This window comes from Malania oleifera, chromosome 2, assembly GCF_029873635.1.
Source record: "Malania oleifera isolate guangnan ecotype guangnan chromosome 2, ASM2987363v1, whole genome shotgun sequence".
In the NCBI taxonomy this organism is placed as follows: domain Eukaryota; kingdom Viridiplantae; phylum Streptophyta; class Magnoliopsida; order Santalales; family Ximeniaceae; genus Malania; species Malania oleifera.
In genome coordinates this window covers 18,405,712-18,424,753 of record NC_080418.1, presented here as the reverse complement: position 1 = coordinate 18,424,753, position 19,042 = coordinate 18,405,712, and the positions used below count along the sequence as shown (strand labels likewise).

Here is a 19,042-nt window from a genome sequence, read left to right as displayed (position 1 = left end):
ACCCAATACAAATTCAAATTTAAGATGTCAGTGTAAGTATTTTAACTCATATCACAAAATTAAAACTTTATTCAATGATTGGACCACATAATCATTTATTTGTGTATGCCAATCTAGATCATTGACTCTAATAAAATATCTTGAATGAATTTTTTTTCATTTCCCTAAAATATTGGGTCAATTGGGTGGGTGGATTTTTTTTTCTTCTCTTTTTGGTATTTCCTTTCAATTGGGTTGGTGGATATGACATGGACATCCAAGTGTGCAACCAAAATTATTTCAAAAAGAAGAAAAATAAATATTCGAAATATGATTATATTGATGGACATCACATCACTCTTAAAACAAAATTTCACAATAATCCACCTAGTAAAACACAAAAAAAAATCATCTATTGCAGCACAATATGTACAATAGGAACATGTTAAAAATTGTTTAGAAAAATAAATAAATAAATATGTTTAATTTTTTTTTTAAAAAAAAATATATGCAGCCGTGCAAAATCATAACAAAAGAATAAAAGAGAAAGAAAAAAGAAATAAATATGAAAACGTAATTGAACCAACCACGATAGAAAATACAAACATTAGTTTCTCGTTTAATTCAAAGTATAATAAAATACATTAAGAATGGAATGGAATACGAATCAAACGAACATACAAAATCAAGAAGAAATTGGACTTTATTTCATCCATTTCATCCCATTCTTGCAAATAAAAAAGCTGTATTTTAATTATAAAAATAACATTAAACTAGTTTGCAAATTGCAAGTAACCAAGCAAGCATGGGGACAGCATAATCCCCAGAGTCACATGCCAATGATGCTTGGCATTGGATGTGGGGTGTTTCACAAAACCCTAGCCAGGTATATATAAGGAATAATATATAATTAAAGTATTGTTTTCACTCACAATGAGTGCAGTGCAGCGAGGGCATCCCATGGTTCTCACATGGTCTATTTAATACTTAAATAAAACATGGAATCCAATAATCCATATAAAAAATATACCACACGTAACGCCCCATGTGCTGCTGTTAATAAGCTCATTCTACATTTTCCTATGGCAGTAAACATTGGATGACTGGACAGGGAGAGTGTTGACTCATCACCTCTAAACTCCCAAAATCTCTATTTCGTAATAACCAAGCATGGTTTAATTTTCTATGCAGATGCAGGGTATCTAATGCAATTTAGTCAGTGTCTTTGCTCAATTGGCCTCCAAGACATCTTGAACATTTGGTGCCCTAATTTTATCTCCTTTTTTCCACATGAGAAAAAAAAAAAAAAAAGCCTTCCTCTCGGTACCAGTGCCCTTGCAATTACAATGCAATGATGCAACAGAGCACTGGGACGCCCAGGGCAAGCCCTTCACAAAAGGGTTTCAACAGTTCTATCAGTACTCATTGTTCAAGAGAAACTACAATAATAAGCAAGCATGGTTTAATTTTCTATGCAGATGCAGGGTATCTAATCCAGTCAACGAATGCAATTTAGTCAGTGTCTTTGCTCTATTGGCCTCAAAGACATTTTGACCATTTGGTGCCCTAATTTTATCTCCCCTTTTTTTCGACATGAGAAAAAAAAAAAGAAGCCTTCCTCTAGGGTACCAGTGACCTTACAATTACAATGCAATGACGCAACAGAGCACTGGGAAGCCCAGGGCAAGCCCTCCACAAAAGGGTTTCAACAGTTCTTTCAGTACACATCGTTCATGAGGAACTACAATAATAACAACTATCACCCCAACAAACCTCATGGCACACCAGGTGAGGTAAATATCATTAATAATTTGTTTGCCGAATGTGTATTAGCAGAGAGAATAATAGAATTTATATAGAGGTACAAAAATTGAAAAAATATTACTCAAATAGAAGTTTATGTAATATATATTTTCATGGGGAAATTAAAAAATAGTTATTCTTTTTAAATTTAATGTTATAAGTTCATAAAAACTATTTGTACTCTCATTTATTTTATACCATTCTTTTTGTAAATTATCAAGTCCTTCTATTATGACTGTTTTATTCTTAGAAATAGACAGTCAACCAAAATTAATCTAAATATTGGTGCATCATAATTTTTTTTACTACTTCAAACTAAGTTAATTCCAAAAGTCTTCTTCTACTAACTCATTTTTTATTTTTAGAGAGTTATTGTAAACTGCGAATGGTCAAACTATGTCAACTGTTTCTATTTCATCATCTTTTCGCCTCTTGCTTTTGGATAAAAAAATTCATACTAATCTTTTAATGTTGTTCATCCATCTTAACAATTTCTTTTCAGATACTTCCACTATTTTGATATGTTAATCTCTTAATTACGCAATATTTTGATCTGGGTCTAATGGTCATCCTATAAATTTTTTCTGTTCTTTTTTTTTTTTTTAATTTTCTCTTAACTTGAGGAACTATGCTACTCTCACCATCCCTTGGTCTGTGCTGTCCTAGAAATCAACTCTAGGGAGGCTTATTCGCTCAGCAGCTCACTGAAGAAGCAGCAGGTAATATATATAGAATTACTCACTCCAATGACCAGAGCACACAGTGATTACTTCTAAGTTGAGTAGATACACAAATGGCACAAACAGACAGCAAAATAATATAAAAATCTCAGGCTGGGATGCATAACAAGGGAAAGATGGAGACCTAAAAACTATATAAATACTAGTAACGGGATAAGACTGTAAAGTAAAGGTGTAACCTCTTTTCTTGGATCTTGCTTTCATTGACTCCAATTCCATATAATTGCATACCTTTCATAGTCCCCCAATTGCAGTCGTGCTTCCTTTGCACGGAAAATGGGAATATATCTTCCTTAATATTTTTTTACTTGTCAAGTGTCAACTAAACTGCTGGATCCCTACACCCAGCCAAAGACAAAATATAATCTGGCTAATATTTAACAGAGGGAAGAACTGCAAAGTCTAAACTGAACTTAGACTTTTAATACAACCTTAGTTAAATAAACTAAATCTTTGACGAGCCATATGGTACATATTAACTGACAGCAGGCCAACTAACACAATAATCCAAGAGAACTTATGATTCTAAAGTTAATAATGCAGAATACTTGTAAAGATTCAAATACTGGTGCCAACCATTATGCATCAACAATTTTGTCAATCTGAAGGGGAAAAAGGAGTATACTGGGACTACATCTTCATATAACAACTAAATGCCAGTTTTTTTTTTTTGTTGGTTAAGGAAAGTACTCAGACACCAGGGTTGGAATTTACAACAAAATAGTATCAACAAAATTGATGGCGGCTTGAACATTAACAAAATGCTGCCCATCAAACCAATATTACATGTTAAGTGATGTATAGTATAATGAAGGTTTCTGACCCTTCCAAAACTCGGTGATTTCTTCTCCTTCAAACATCCAAAAAACAATCAAGGGAAGCAACTCTGTTTTTCTTCATTAATTCATCTATTCGAGTGCCCGTCCAAGCCCACAATTCTCCCAGAACAGCACAGGCTGCTAACCCATAAACCCGCATCATAGACAAACGCTTTCCCAAAAATTTCTTGACCAGTCGCAGCAAATGAGAGCCAAGACAATGGTCAGTCTCAGCCTCCCTTTTGCACAGAAAGCATCTGTTAACCACTAGATTCCTCTCTTCTGCAAATTATTATTGAGTGTCAAAATCCTTTCCCAAGCAGCTTCCCATGCAAACAAAGCTACTTTGATGGCAGCATTTGTCTTACGAACGGCTTTCCATGGAAAATCACCTCTCTCCTTGCATACCACTTTTCAATGACCTGGAAAAACTATTTAATATCTAAACAGCCACTCTTCGAGTTCTTCCACCTTACACCATCCTCCTTTTGCAGCGTCAAGACACTCTCATACAATCTTATAAAAAAATTTGCAAAAATATCCACACCTCCCAATCCTGTGTCCTTAAGAATGGCACATCCACATCACTGCACCCGCAATATGCACACATTAGCTGATCTGAGCACCTCTATCTCCAGCCAATGTAAACATCAGGAAATTGAAGGTGAATCACCACACCAGGTATCCTGCCATGTCCACATGGCCAACATAATAAATATAACCAGATTTTGAAAACCTCCTGACCTTTCCTTATTTTTCCATATTTCTACTCCATAGATATCCCACACATACATAGTAATCTACCCACTATGTTCCACCCCATAAATTGCCACTAACAACTTCCTTCAGATCTTCCTTTTCCGTCATAAACAAATCCATTTTTTGAACAAAGCCCTATTGGAACTAGTTAGCTTTTGATTCTAAAGCCCCTTGCGACGGCCTGTCTTGCCTCTTCTCAGCCCACTAAATGGAGTTCAAACTCTCCATACCCCCCCGTGCTAGTGTAACTCATAGAATCTCTTTTATCCTGCAATCTAAATCTCTTAGCTGCTAAGCATGGAACAAGGAAGAGAGCCATAAAATAGAGTTGCAAGTTAGAAATGGTGCTTTTTGTATGTGTTTGCCTTCCTCCTATAGAACAATGATTCATTTTCCACCCTTCTAGCTTCTTTTCAAATCTTCCCACCACTAGATCTCATATACCTTTGTCCTTAGGCATGGTCTTAAATTTCCATGAAACTATCGAAATTTCCGGTTTCCGTCACCCTCGAAATCTAAATGGCAATCGATTTTTGTCTTGCATAATTTCCGTCAAAATCTCAATGAATCATCCCAAAATTTATCGAAACCTCTAAATTTCAGTGAAACTTATTGAAATTTTAACTATACAATGAAATTTCCTCGGAATTCAAATAAGAGATTTAGGAGTGAAGTGAAATTACTCTCTTAATTTATTTTATTTATTTTTATCAAAACAAAAAATTATTACAAATGCTTTTGAAATTATATGAAAAAATAAACTTATAGCGGCATTTTATTAACCATTTATGTCTAAATTATCATTATTTGTATAATAAATAATATTTAAATGATTTATGAATTTCATTTGTATTAGCTGAATATGTTTACTGTACATTATCTTACAAATATGTTTGATGCACACTATATTACAACTTTTTCACCTCATACACAACATAGATGTATTTAACTTGTAATATATTAGTCCTAAAACTTACATTATTATGTTTGTTAACCTTTTCTAAAGTTTCACAAAGAATTCCATGCTTTACTACTGATTTCCATTATTTTTTCAAATCGAAATCGAAATTGAAATTTCCGTCGAAATTTGAGTCAAAATCAAAATTTAAGACCTTGTCCTTAGGTAAGGGAGACCTCCTGCCTTACAACAGACAGTGCAAGCCAAAACCTTCTATCCACACCTATGAAGGGAATAAGCTCACTCTTTCCCAAATTCACCTTCAATAGTTCTAGGATAAAGGGAGACATCTTGGCTTACAACCTAGGACCAAAAGCACGCCCCTCCCAACATCTCCAAAGGGAATAACCACACTCTTCCTCATTCACCTTCAACCTTGAGACTGCCTCAAAACACAAAAAAACACATCTCAAATTCAAAATTTCATTCAATTTTGCACCACAAATAATAATAGTCATCAAAAAAAGAAAGATAAATGACCCTTATCCCCATGTACTTATTCCCACTAAAAAACCAGTTAGAAGTCCATGATGCACTGCTCAATCAACATTTTGCTAAGCACCTCCATCACTACTAAAAGGAGGAGAGAATATTTCTTGGCTTTGGGACTGGGGCCGTAGAAGAATTGGAAGAAGTCCATTGCTCCTATGATAAGAATGGAATATTAGGCATAGATATGCACATCCAGAACCATCTCCTTCATCGCCTCCAAAACTAATCTTCTCCAAGATGTACATTAGAAAATTCTAACATAAATCATTGATGCAACATGCAAGGTGGAAATAGACTATAGGAGAAATCTGATAGATCAGGGATAATTACAGGGGGGTTTGGAGGCAAAGAGAGATCCTCGTGTGGAAACACAGTGATGGAGGCTATGGAAGGAGCCATTGGTTACATCCTCAATCTATACATCTAAGTTCTCAGGAAAATCCTGAACAGATCAGAATTGATAACCAAAGTGGAAAGGGAAAATTCTGTATTGCCTTGAGCTTGTTGAACTTCCTGCAAATTTCCAGCATTCTTTTCTCCAAAACTTGCTTTTGTTGCTGTCTCACTCTTGATTTGGCTTTGGTAGCAACGACTACTTCATCAATTCCTAGTTGCTGATTGTCAAAAGCCTTATTTTTGTGGCAACTATTCACAGGAACTGGATCAACACTAGTAACACAGCTTGCCTTAGTGGCAACACAACTCATACCCTTAGGGAGAGAATGTACCAAAAGCTTCATCCGCTCTAACTTGATTTTCAACTGAGTAAGCGTTGGGTAGTGTCATTAAGCCCTTCTCATTTTCAGTGACATGTTGATTTATTTCCTCCTTTTTTGTCACATCGACATTCTTCATAGCCTTTAAAACTAGCTTCTTCTCCTTGTCACTATTTTTCACATTGAAAGAGTAGGTATTGCCATGCTCGTCATCAACAGCACTTCTATCATTTGCCAAGGAGGACAACGTAGAAAATGGGATGAGTCCATCAGTAGTCAGTACTACATCACACTAAACAGACTATTTATAAGAGATTCCAATTTAAAAATGGACCAGGGACCATGTGATCACAAATATTTCTTTCTCGTTATCAGACCGAAGAATGCAATAAGGTTGCAGGTGTTCCATCGCTTCAAGATTCATTTTTTCCCCATTATTTCAGCAAGCAGATTTTTGCAAATGCCATTGTCAATTACTAACTTACAAACCTTACTTCCTGCTGCGCATGTTGTTCTAAAACAAATCTAACGCAGCCAATCATCCTTCATCTGACTATTTTGACAATCTGTCCTGTGCTCTTCTTTAGAGGTTGCTACTGCCATACTGCCCATTTTATCAACCAAGGCCTTCCTTCTAGTAGCAATTACCAAGGGTTTCCTCGACATGCGGAATTATTTATCTGTGGCATATGGATGGGCAGCTATATCAATAGTTGAAGCTTGAATAAAATGCCATAAAGCAGAACCAAGAAACACAACGAATGTACTTGGTTTAAAAACAGAAGAGAACCAAAATTGGAACTGAGAAAGGCAATAGACTAGGCCTTGTTGGCCTAACTAGGCTTTTCAATCTTGTTTTGATGATAACAAATGAAGGATATATTAACATAAGTTATTGAGTGACTTTATTTCAGGATTGAATAATCAAAATACTCTCATGGTTATCACGGAAGAAAGCTTACAATTAAAGTCAATCAAATAAAAGCCTCCCGAAGTATAGAAATAGTACATGTCAAAACTTAAAGGTTATTGGGACTAAAGTCAAGCTAAACCTCAAGAGATGGACAAAAGAGCTTGAAGACTTAGTACTTAATGAGTTCATGTTTAGAAAGTCATTTGTAAGTATTTCAATTCAAATATTATTGAGAAATATGAAGCTTATTAGGATGCAACAAAAACTTTGAGACCATTTTTTAAAAACCCTGGAAATGTTTTTGAAAAATCACATTTTAGTTTTTCAAATAACAAAAGGTTTAAAATCTTAAAAAATAAAAATAAAAATAGAAGTTTTGAAAAAATCGACTGGTCAGCCGACTAACCAGAATGCTTTGAAATTTCTCAGCTGAATGACAAATATAACAGTTGAATAATTGCCCAGCCGACTGACCGTTTTGACCTATGATCAGTTAGCTAACTAAGAAGAGGGTCTGTCTAGCAGATTGACACTTTTGAACTATGTTCAGTTAGCCGACTGATAATTTAATGGAATTAATTTCTGGTAGATAGAAAGGTCTTAGCCGCTTGTCCAGCCGACTGACCCTGTATAAAACACTTACCCAGTCGCCTGTCTAGATGACTGACCCTACGGGAATTTAAATTTTGAACTTTAACGGAAAAATTCTAAAAATTAGTTTTTCAAATCTAAATGTTATAAAAACTTGGTGGACACTCCAAGTAACTTGGGAAACAAGGAAACTCACCCTAAAAAGTCTATAAATACTCCTTTAACCCAAGAAATCAAATCACCAAGCATATAATCAAGCAATCAAGCATCCTACTTTCAATCTCTCACAAAGCTCACTCTTTCAAACACTCTTGCTGGGAGAACTCTACTGAATTGCTGCTGATTCATAAGTCTACGGTTCTAATCTACAATTGAGTTTCCTCAATTTCTAAAAAACCTCCGGTGATATCTAATCTTGAGCTTCATACTTTCTATCTTAATATTTGATTGAAGTATATTTAGTGCTCTAATTTGTACAAACTTGCTCTATTTTGAGAGTGTTCTTGTACATAGATTCTTGTTCTCTTCTTGTTGTACTTTGACGGTTCAAGGCTGATTTGGATCTTTGAACCAAGTGTGGGTTGATCGCTTGGAGAGGTTTCTCTTCCTGAAAAAGAGGGTTTTTGTAGAAGGTTTGCTCCACCCAGAAAGGAGCATTTATAGTGGAATCCTTTCGTAGTATTGGCCAAAGGCAAGGACGTAGGCTGGGGATAAGTCGAACCTCGTAAAATTGTGGCGTCCTTCTTTCCCTACTCTTTTAAATTTCAGCACTTTTTATATTGTATGCTAAGTGCAGGCTGCAGGGATCATTGCTAATTTAAAAAGAAGACTCTTAAAACAAAGAAAATATGTTTCAATTAACCGTTTGCGGAAACCCACAAGGGAGTATGTTGGTTAATTTGCGGAAATCTTGATTAAGAGAGTGCAATAAATTCATTCCAAAAACAGGGCTTGCATATCATTTACAAGGCTGCTGAAATTGCACAAAGTGTTGCAACATTGTGATTGATTAATTGTTTATTTTAAGTTAAATTGTTTGGTTAAGTTTTTGTTAACTTGTGGTGTGTTTTAGTTTTGGTTTGTGAATTGATAAAGTTGTGTGTTTAATAAAACAAGAAACTTAAGAATCATTAAAAGGAACCATAAATTTTTTAATAACCCAATTCACCCCCCTCTTAGGATTACTATTCCACTTTCAATTGGTATCAGAGACATGTTATAGTTAATCTTAATTAGAAGCTATATAAAGATCTAGATGACACAAATAGGAGTAGCTCCCTTTGGTGAGGGTCAATCCTCAACTAGACCACCCATATTTTGTGGACTTAGCTACATGTTTTGGAAACAACACATGAGAATCTATCTTCAAATAATGGATTGGAAAGCATGGAAAGTTCTCACACATGGTGACCTAATTCCTACTAAACTTGTAGATGGAAAAGAATTACCCAAAGAAGCAAAAGATATGACCGACATTGACCATAAGATGCTATAAGTAAATTCAAGTGCTATGAATGCATTATATTGCGCCCTTGATATTAATGAATTCAATAGAATCATGGCATGTAAATCTGCAAAGGAAATTTGGGACAAATTAGAAGTAACCTACGAAGGCACCGTAGATATTAGAGACAATAGGATTGATATGTTGACTAGTGAATATCAAGCCTTTAGGATGAATCTGGATGAAACAATAACTAATATGTACACTAGGTTCACACATATAATAAACTTCCTTGTTGGCCTAGTCAGGCTTTTCAATCTTGTTTTGATGACAACAAAATGAAGGATGTTTTAACATGCGTTGCTGAGTGGTTTTAATTTAGGTCTAAGTAAAAGGACACACGATTAATCATGGAAGTAAGCTGGAGATCAAAGTCAATCAAATGAATCTCAGAACATTGAAAAAAATAAAAGATACATGAAGAGCTTAAAGGCCAAGCAGACCTTGAAGTAAAGACTGAACCTCTAGAGGCTGCAAGACTTAGTGATTAAGGAGAACATGCTTAGAAGGATATTTGTAAGTACTTCAACTCATCACTATTTAGATAGGTGAAGCTCCTTAAGATACAAAAACTTAGAGACTAGCACTTAAAAAAAAAAACTCTTGAAAATGTTTTTGAAGAGTTATAATTAAGTTTTTCAAGTAAACTAGATTTTAAAGAAATCAGAAATAGAAAATATTTGAAAAGAGAAGATTGCCCAGCCGATTGACTAGTGCAAAAAGTGACCTAGTCGAGTGAGTCAGCCGACTAACTCTGCGAAGAATTTTTGAATTTCAAACTTGCGGGAAAATTTTCAAAATTAATTTTATAATTTAATATTTTTTGAAAAGTTACCTAAATGGAAGATTTTCAAAATTAATTCTATAATTTAATATTTTTTGAAAAGTTACCTAAATGCTTTGTGTTAAATGAGAAAATTTTTTCTTAAAAAATCTATAAATACCTTCCTTGCTAAATGAAGAATACATTCAAGTAATATATGATTTCTATGCTAAAACTCTCTTAAAGCTCATTCTTGATCACACATTTGCTGGGGGAAAACTCTACGGAATTTTGATGGATTAAAAAGGGGTTCTGATTCTGAGTTGCATCTAAAATTCTTATATCAATAAGAAAGAAACTTTGGTAACTTCTAAACCTTGAACTTCACATTTTCTATTTAGTTTTGGTTTTGAAGTACGATTTGAGATATAACTTGTACAACTTACTCTGTATTTGAGAGTATTTTTGTACGCAGATATCCATTCCTTTCTACTAGATCTTTTGACGGTTCAAGGCATTGTTGAATCGTTGGACCAAGCATAGGTTGTTGCTTGGAGAGGTTTCTCTTCCTGAAAAAGAGGTTAGTTATTGTAAAGGTTTTTGTTCCACCTGGAAGGAACAAGTATAGTGAAATCCTTAAATGGTTGACCTAAGGCGAGGACGTAGGTTGGGGTAAGCCGAACCTCGTAAAAGCTGTGGTGTCACTCTCTTTCCTTTACTCTCTTTTAAATTTCAACAAAGATATAAGCTGCGTGGATGTTATAATTCTTTCAATTATAAAAATAACGCACATTGGAAATTAAATAAATCTACGCCTAATTTGATCTTGGGCTTGCGGAAACCAAAAGGGAGTACGTTGGTTAATCAATTTTTTTCGGAAACCGTAAGAGAATACGTTGATTGGTTAACAACCCAAAACCTATTAGCTAAAGGTTTATTTAAATTCTAATTTTGAAAAAGGGGGTGGATGTTATTTCAATTTTCAGTTCAAGGGCCATCTACAGGACTTGCACATTCATAAACAGGGTTGCTGAATATTGCAAAGCTAATATTAATTACTTGTATGGTGTTTTGTTTGGCTTGAATAGTTATTCATTTGGTTGTGTATGTTGTGGTTGCGGATTGAATAGTTGAAGTAAGTGTTTGTGTGGATTATCTAATCAACAAGAATATAAGAAGTCTTTAAAGGATTGTAAAAAATCAAGAACTAATAAAAAGACTCTCAGGAATTTTAAATAACCCAATTCACCCCCCCTCTTGGGACTACACCTTAGGTTTCAACCCTAAATGCTTTAGGAAAGAATTATTCAACCTATGAAATGATCCGAAAAATTCTTAGAGGGCTGCCACCCATTTGGGAACCTAAAGCCACAGCCATTACGGAAGGAAGAAACCTTAAGAACACTTCTCTAGATGAACTTATAGGATCTCTACTTACCTATGAGATGGCTATGAATGAACGAAATACTAACAAGAATAAAAAATCAATAGCCCTTAAGGTAGCCAAAGAAAATTCTAGTGAAGAAGAAGAAGAGTCAAGTGACCTAGATGATGAAGAACTAGCATTCATTACTAAGAAATTTGGAAAATTCTTTAAGAAAAATAAAAGGTTTGCTAGAAAGTTTAAAGGATCAAAAACTGAAAAAGGAGAAGGTAGTAAAAAGAAAAACAAGAAAGAACCACCAATTTGTTACAATTGTAAAAGGGTAGGACATATTAAACCTGATTGTCCACAGCTCAAAAAGGATGCCAAAAAGAAGAAAAAGAAGGCAATGAAGGCTACGTGGGATGTCACTAGCTCAAGCGAATCGGAAAGCGAATCAAGTGATCAAGAAATGGCCAACATATGCTTCATGGCGCATGATGATGAGGTAAATTCCTACTATTCATAAAATGAATCTAGTGATAGTTCATGTAGTGACTCTAGTGATAGTATGGCATCATACAAAGAAATGCAAGCTGAAATCTTTGCTTTGCACAATAGATTTGTAAGAGTCATAAAAAGGAACATTGCCTTAAAAGAACAAAATGAATCATTCAAAAAACAACTTGACACACTAAAATTAGTTGAAAAAGAAAAGGATTCACATATTGATGAACTTATGAACAAGATAAATGACTTATCTCAAGAGATAGTTAAGTTACAAGTGAATGGTCAAAATAAGAAAGACTTAGAAATTAAGGATCTTAAAGACAAAATTGAAGATAAAGAGAAAATCATATACAATTTTACCAAAGGAAAAGAAAACTTTGAAAAGTTGCTTGGTAAACAAAAGATGTCATTAGACAAGGAAGGAATTGGATATAATGGAATAGAGAACAAAAGGAAAAAGGATCTTTATATGGGATATTTTGTCAAAGAGTCAAAATACTATGCAAATACTTCCTCAAACAATATCTATCAACACACTACATGTTTTCTTATGAAAGAAAAAGGGACACATTAAATTTGATTGTCCATTTAAAAGAAAGAGTGTAAGAGTAAAGAAAGTACGCAAAATTAAAGAAAACATAAATGAATCTAAGAAGTCTAAGAAAGTTTGGATTCCTAAGAGTAACACATTGAATCCTTCTTGTAGGTTTGCCTTAGGACAACCACATCAAAAGACAAATGGTACTTGGACAGCGGGTGTTCTAGGCACATGACCGGAGATAGATCCAAATTCACCTCACTCATGCAAAAAGATGGTGGATACATCACTTTTGGAGACAATGCTAAGGGTAAAATCATTGGGATTGGTAAGATAGGTAAATAATCCTCCCTTACTATTAATGATGTGTTATTAGTAGAAGGGTTAAAACATAATCTATTAAGCATTAGCCAATTAAGTGACAAAGGATTTGATGTAACCTTTAAACAAGATAAATGTGTTGTTGAAAATAGAGAAAAACACAATGTTTTCTTCATTGCTCAAAGAATTGACAATGTATATTGCATAAACTTTGAAAAGATAAACTCTCAAAATATTACATGCTTAGTATTTATGAATGAGGCTAGTTGGTTATGGCATAGAAGATTAGGACACGCTAGTATGGACTTATTGTCAAGATTAGCTAAAAAGAATTTAGTTAGAGGACTTTCTAGTACAAAGTTTGTTAAAGATAAAATATGTGATGCTTGTCAATTAGGAAAACAAAGAAAGTCCAGCTTTAAGAAAAAAAAACATATCTCCACTAGCAGGCCCTTAGAGCTTATTCACCTAGATTTGTTTGGACGAACTAGGACACAAAGTCTATGAGGACAACAATATGCTTTCGTCATCATTGATGACTACTCTAGGTTTACATGGGTACTCTTCTTAACCTCAAAGGATGAAGCATGCAATATGTTAATAAACCTATGTAAAAGACTTCAAAACGATAAAGGTTATGGCATTACAAACATTAGAAGTGATCAAGGAAGAGAATTCAATAATAAAGATGTAGAAAATTTCTGCAATGAATATGGAATTGACACAATTTTTCAGCTCCAAGAACTCCACAACAAAATGGAGTTGTAGAAAGAAAGAATAGGACACTTCAAGAAATGGCTAGGACTATGTTAAATGAAAACAAATTACCTAAATACTTTTGGGCTGAAGTGGTTAACACCGCATGTTATGTGATAAATAGAGTGTCTATAAGATCAAACTTAAACAAAACTCCATATGAATTATGGAAAGGAAGAAGACCCAATATAGCCTACTTTCATGTATTTGGATGTAAGTGCTTTGTGCTTAACGACAAAGATAATTTAGGGAAATTCGATGCTAAGTTGGATGAGGGTATCTTCCTAGGATATGCAGCAAATAGCAAAGCCTATAGAATCTACAATAAGAGAACACTCACTATTATTGAATCAATCCATGTAACTTTTGATGAAGCTAATCCTTATACTAAAACATTTGAAATTGAAGAGAAAGATGACTAATTACAAAAACTAGAGAATTTAGATATTGAAGAAGTAAAAGAAGAAATCATTGAAGAGACTCCAAATGATAATCCTATAGAAAATTCTGAATTACCAAAGGAATGAAAATACATAAGAAATCATCCCAGAGACCAAATAATAGAACCTTCTAAAGGAGTAACTACAAGATCATCTTTGAAAAATCAATGTAATTACTATGCATTCCTATCTCAAGAGGAACCTAAAAATGTTGAAGAAGCCCTTAAGATGAGTCTTGGATAATTGCTATGCAAGAAGAATTAAATCAATTTGAAAGAAGTAAAGTATGACAATTAGTACCCAAACCTAAAAATCATTCAATTATTGGAACTAAATGGGTATTTAGAAATAAAAAAATGACAAATGGTATAGTTGTTAGAAACAAAGCTAGGCTTGTAACAAAAGGGTATAATCAAGAAGAAGGAATAGAATATGACGAAATTTTTGCCCCCGTAGCTAGAATGGAAGCAATAAGAATGCTATCAGCGTACGCATCCCACAAAGAATTCAAATTATACCAAATGGATGTTAAAAGTGCTTTCTTGAATGGGTATATAAATGAAGAGGTATGTATAGAACAACCCCCAGGATTTGAAGACATAAAACAACCTAATCATGTATTTAGATTAACCAAAGCTTTGTATGAATTAAAACAAGCTCCTAGAGCTTGGTATCAAAGGTTAAGTAAATTCTTACTAGATAATGGTTTCTCAAAAGGAAAGGTAGATAGTACCCTATTCATAAAATCCAAAAACAAAGATGTGCTTATAATTCAAATCTACGTTGATGATATTATATTTGGTTCTACAAATGAATAATTATGTAAAGAATTTGCAAAATGCATGCAAAATGAGTTTGAAATGAGTATGATGGGAGAATTGAATTACTTCCTAGGTTTACAAATAAAGCAAGCTAAGAATGGAACATTCATTAATCAATCAAAATACATAAAAGAAATGCTTAAAAAATTCGATATGGAAGGATGTAAACCAATAGGAACTCCTATGAGTACCTCAACAAGTCTTGACAAAGATGAAAAAGGCAAACCAGTAGATATAAAATACTATCGAGGTATGATAGGAAGTTTATTATACTTAATAGCTAGTAGACCGGATATAATGTTTAGTGTGTGCTTATGTGCTCGTTTTCAATCAGCTCCTAAAGAATCACATCAAGTAGCTGTAAAAAGAATTCTAAGATACTTATTAGGAACAATCGATCTAGGACTATGGTATCCAAAAGACACCGAATTTGAAATAACTAGTTATTCGGATGCCGACTATGCCGAATGCAAGATTAATAGAAAAAGCACAAGTGGCACATGTCACTTCCTAGGACGTTCCTTAGTATCGTGGTTTTCAAAGAAACAAAACTTAGTAGCCTTATTAACTGCTAAAGTTGAGTATATTGCAGCCGGGAGTTGTTGTGCACAAAGCCTATATATGAAACAACAGTTGAAAGATTTTAATCTAGAATATCAAACAATTTCAATCAAGTGTGATAATACAAGTGCAATAAATATATCTAAAAATCCTATATCACACTCTAGAACAAAACATATTGATATTAGACATCATTTTTTGAGAGATCACGTTCAAAAAGAATATATAACACTTGAATTTATCAATATAAATGATCAATGAGCTAATATTTTTACTAAAACCTCTCTCAGAAGACAGATTCACCATTAGAAGAGATCTTGGTCTATTACATAGCAGAGAAATTGTGTAAAGAATCAAATTTTAAGAAAGATCAACAATCAGCTGACTGACTAAAAGCCCAACCGATTGACTGAACAACTGTGTGTAAAGAAGGTTATAGTCAGCCAGCTGACCAAAGACCCAGCCAATTACTGAAGGAACCATGTCCTCTGATACAACAACTAGTCAGCCAACTGACCACGGGGTCAGCCGACTGACTGACGGAAATCTCCAAATTCGTTTATAAAAACCCTAGTCCTTCAAGTGGTCAGTCAACTGACCTAGGGTTTGAGCTTCACTCGTACTCTCCCTCTCCTCCATTCCTCAGTCCTTCACCCTCCAAATCCACTGAAATCTCTTCATCCATGTCCACTCCTCACACAACTCTAGGGTTTTTCACCTTCGGATTTCAAAGAAAGTCCAAAAATGCTGCGAACCAAGAGTGTTGGAAGCAAGAAACCCTCCACTTCTTCTCAATCTATTGAGGATTCTTCTATTGAGCAATGGCTAGTAGCTCCATATGCCAAGAGTTTCTACGGAAATCACTTATGCACGATGGATCCAATACTTGGTAAAATTATCGACACTTCATTTTTCACATCCGATTTCCCTCACATCCTTTCATTGTTTGAGGCCCTAGGGTGGAAAAATTTTATTTTGTATCAAGCCAAGGGACACTTCCCAAAACTCGTAAAAATTTTCTATGCAAATTTGGTTAAGGAAGAAGCCGGGCTTACTACCGAGGTAATGGGAAAATCTATTTCTCTCACTCCCGATTCCCTAGCCAAAATTTTCAAAATCACCAAAGGAGATTTCGAATGCCCTCCTTTTGGAACTTCATGGATCCTAGAACAAGGCTTTACTCCAGAAGAATTTCTTCCCTTAATCCTGGACACCGAGCTTGCTTCATTTGACAATCCACCCTTATACAAACATATGAACCTTCAAGCTCAAATTCTTCAGAAAATTATCACTTATAATATCCTTCCTCAAGCTAGTTCACACGCATATATCTCCTATTTAGACTGCTTCGTACTATGGTGCTTGCTCAAGGGCAAGAAACTTGACCTACCTAGTTTAATGCTCAAATGGATGATATCTCATTTGGAAGCACGGCGTGTTAATCTTCCCTATGGAGGAATCCTGAATCAACTCTTTGCTAAGATGCAAGTATCCTCTCCTACTGATTTCTTCGTGAAACGAACCCATTATGACATTTTCAATTCAACTACCCTAAAACTAATGGGTTATGAAAAATATGAGGATGGATAGATTTTAAAGGGAAGTGGAGACCGAGTGCACCAACCTCCTGTTACAACTACTCGTGCATGGTTTAAACCTTTTTATCAGCAGTTTACCACCTTTAGTAACACCATGCAAATAGGGCTCCAATCCCATCAAATAACCTTTTCTTCCCTTCAAGAAAATTACTCTTCACTTGATGACAGTTTAAGTCGTATTGAGAAACACTTAGCAAGCTCCTCACGTACTACTGATCCCATGGACATTAGTTCTGCTCCAGCAAGTAATGATGGGAGTGATGATGAGGACTCTAAGGAAAAGAAGAAGAAGAAGAAGAAAATGCTGAAGAAGAAGAGAAACATGAAGAAGAAGAAGAAGAAGAAGAAGAAGAAGAAGAAGAAGATGACGATGACGATGCCGGCTAGATTACTATGGAACTTTTTGAATGTATTCAGTATTTTGTATGAAAAAAAAAAAAACTTAGTTTGGGTGTTTCTCTTGCTTTGCGTGTGCTTGTATGACTTCTTAAAGACTGATACTTTTCCCCTTGTTTTGATTGATGTCCAAAGGGGGAGAGATTATGGATAGCAAAGATGATATTTTGAGTATATTGAATACTTTGACTTTGTATGACTGTTTTTTTTTAATATATTGCATATTTTTGAAGCATGTTCATCGTGTTAAAGTACTTTGAGAGCATATTGAACATATTAAAGCATATGAAGCACTCTACATGCTATATTGAATTATAATGGATTATGTGTGTTCATAAGCTTGATATACTTAAAATATTGAAAGAATGCCTATAGTAACGGGGAGCCTTCTCAAAGGAACCCTCATCTTTGCTCCTTGTTTGTCATCATAAAAACAGGGGAGATTGTTGGCCTAACTAGGCTTTTCAATCTTATTTTAATGATAACAAATGAAGGATACATTAACATAAGTTGTTGAGTGACTTTATTTTAGGATTGAATAATCAAAAATACTCTCATGGTTATCACAGAAGAAAGCTTGCAATTAAAACCAATCAAATGAAAGCTTCCCGGAGTATAGAAGCAGTACAAGTCAAAGCTTAAAGGTTATTGGGACTTGAAGTCAAGCTAAACCTCAAGAGATGGACAAAAGAGCTTGAAGACTTAGTGCTTAATGGGTTCATGTTCAGAAAGTCATTTGTACGTATTTCAATTCAAATATTATTTAGAAATATGAAGCTCATTAGGATGCAACAAAGACTTAGAGACCAGTTTTTAAAAACCCTGGAAAATGTTTTTGAAAAGTCACACTTAAGTTTTCAAATAACAAAAGGTTTAAAATCTTAAAAAAAAAAAATAAAAGTTTTGAAAAAATTGACTAGTCAGCCGACTGACCAGAATGCTCTAAAATTTCTCAGCCGACTAACAAATATAACAGTTGAATAACTGCCCAACCGACTGACCATTTTGACCTATGATTAGTCAGCCGACTGACAAGAGGGTCTGTCCAGCCGACTGACACTTTTGAACTATGTTCAATCAGCCGACTGACAATTTAATGGAATTAATTCTGGCAGACACAAAGGTCTCAGTCGCCTGTCCAGCCGACTGAACCTATATAAAACACTTACCCAGTCGCCTATCCAGCTGACTGACCCTACGGGGATTTAAATTTTGAACTTTAACGAGAAAATTCTAAAAATTAGTTTTTCAAATCTAAACGTTATAAAAACTTGGTGGACACTCCAAGTAACTTGGGAGACAAGGAAACTCACCCTAAAAAGTCTATAAATACTCCTTTAACCCAAGAAATCAAATCACCAAGCATACAATCAAGCATCCTACTTTCAATCTCTCACAAAGCTTATTCTTTCAAACACTCTTGCTGGGAGAACTCTACTGAATAGCTGCTGATTCATAAGCCTACGGTTCTAATCTACAATTGAGTTTCCTCAATTTCTAAAAAACCTCTGGTGATATCTAATCTTGAGCTTCATACTTTCTATCTTAATATTTGGTTGAAGTATATTTAGTGCTGTAATTTGTACAAACTTGCTCTGTTCTGAGAGTGTTTTTGTACACAGATTCTTGTTCTCTTCTTGTTGTACTTTGACGGTTCAAGGCTGATTTGGATCGTTGAACCAAGCTTGGGTTGATCGCTTGG

The 19,042-nt window shown here is 34.6% G+C and overlaps 1 protein-coding gene across 3 annotated transcripts in view; it reads right to left on the bottom strand.

Annotated features, from left to right (window-relative positions):
• Positions 1-2,721: 2,721 nt before the first annotated feature.
• LOC131148483 (nudix hydrolase 9) overlaps positions 2,722-19,042 on the bottom strand; it is a 103,993-nt gene continuing 87,672 nt past the window's right edge. Inside the window, exon 10 of one of the 3 annotated variants that reach the window (XM_058098181.1) lies at positions 2,722-2,860. The gene's annotated coding sequence lies outside the window, so the exon portion shown is untranslated. Of the gene's footprint in view, positions 2,861-6,816; positions 6,946-19,042 lie in introns of those variants that run through there. The other 2 variants (XM_058098184.1, XM_058098182.1) reach the window with 2 other exon arrangements.